This window comes from Hibiscus syriacus, unplaced genomic scaffold (genome assembly GCF_006381635.1).
Source record: "Hibiscus syriacus cultivar Baekdansim isolate YM2019G1 unplaced genomic scaffold, ASM638163v2 tig00110893_pilon, whole genome shotgun sequence".
Taxonomy (NCBI): Eukaryota; Viridiplantae; Streptophyta; class Magnoliopsida; order Malvales; family Malvaceae; genus Hibiscus; species Hibiscus syriacus.
The window spans coordinates 2,410,490-2,412,500 of record NW_024062901.1 but is presented as its reverse complement, the minus strand read 5'-3'; positions in this window follow the sequence as shown (position 1 = coordinate 2,412,500).

The following is a 2,011-nucleotide window of genomic DNA, read 5'->3' as shown; positions in this document are numbered from 1 at the left end:
GATTCTTAAGGAATTCTATGTGGTCCTTATGGACATTATTATATGGCACTACGGTGCAATTCTACGCGGTTCTTTGGGACATATGTATATTCTTTGGAACATGTGTGAAGTCTTGAAAGACACATACTTGATCCATAGTATATGTATATGATTCTTAAGGAATTCTATGTGGTCCTTATGGACATCCTTATATGGCACTACGGTGCAATTCTACGGGGCACTTCGGTGCATTTATACGAGCTGTGGTGACAGCATAGTGCACATACTCACATTACTCCGATACCTTAGGTTCTCAATATGCTATCATGGGCCAATAAACTTATTAATACAGATTCATGAATGTTACAGTCATATGCTTACAGGTATGGATATTGATGATGTATACTACATTGATTAAGTACATGTTTGCATCTCATCTCATATGATCATGATATTTTCATTACATTACATTGCCTTGTTATTATTATTGCCTCACTAAGTCGATGACTTAGCTTGTGAGTGTTTCACACGTAGGATCCGAGAAAATAGACGAGACAGGTGAAGCAACTTGACAGCATTACTCCTGCAACCACCAGATCAGCAGCAACTTAATCAGTAGGTCATTTTGTTATGTAAATGGCAGTTGGCATGTAATTAAAGGGTTAAGTTGTGTATGCTCTGAATATTTTGATAAACTTATATTACAATATGTATATTATGGTATTTTCTTAATATAAGTTCAAATATTTTGCTATTATTTGTCAAAAGTTGTATTTTAAGGTCAATGTAGTATCTCTGACTCGTATCCGGGTCGGGTACGGGTTGGAGGTGTTACATTTAATGGTATCAGAGCTATGGTTTAGTCGATTCTAGGCATAAACCAGAGTCTATAGAGTCTTTAAATGGAATACATGCCAACAAATAGCGAGAACTTCTGATCTGGTATAGTATGAGTATGCTGTTTTGCTAATAGAACAATGTGTTTATTCTTATTAGATGTCCGGACATAATAGCTCCCGAAGTGAAGCGGGAGAAGATAGGCATGCTGAAAGCAATAATTCACCTGCCCTGGCCAGGCAAGGTGAAGAACAAGCATCTCAAGGAGTGCCTGTGCAAGATCAAGATACGTTCTTCAGAACGTTAGACGCTATTCTGACGCGTCTTCAACCTTCTGCTCCACTAACTCAAAGAATTAATGTAGCAAAAGAGTTGAGAAGTTTAGGAGCTCCCGAATTTAAGGGAGAAGCTGAGGAAGGTCCAGTGTCAGCGGATCTTTGGTTGAATGATTTGAAAATCATGTTAGATGGTCTCCACTGTTCCGAAGTGGAGAAATTAGATGGAGATGTGTCTTTATTGAGGGGTCAGGCGAGGATATGGTGGACGAACGTCACCATGAGAATGTCAATCGACCAGTTGACTTGGTCTTTGTTTTTAGAAGAATTTAAAAACAAGTATATTGGAGATCAGTTTATCCGATAAATGAAGCAGGAGTTTATGAATTTGAAGCAGATGAGCCGCTTTGTATATGAGTACGAATGTGAGTTTAATAAGCTGAGCAGGTTTGCAGCTGAGCTTGTGCCTACTGAAAAAGATGTTTGCGAGTGGTTCGTGGAATCAGTTGCATCGTCTGCTAGGGGAGCAAGTCAGGCAAGACCTAGACAGACGCAGTCAGTGGAATCTGGTGCTGGGAGATCTACTCCGGGTCAAGGGAGACAGTGTCAGAATTGTGGGAAAAACCATTATGGAGCTTGTCGTATGGCTGCTGGGACTTGTTTTCGATGCGGAGATGCCGGACATTTTGTCCGGGATTGTCCATTGATTGTTGGTGAGCCGGCACCATCTGGAAGAGCTGGTTCTTTCTCCTAAAGAGGGCGAGGAAGAGGCAGAGGAATGAACCCGTCTGAATTCTCTGCTCAACCTGAAGTTCGATCCACTGCTCGGGTATACAACCTAAAGACAAGTGAAGACCGTGATGACCCTGATATTATAGCAGGTACTTTTCAGTTGTATGATAAATTAGTATTGGTGCTGA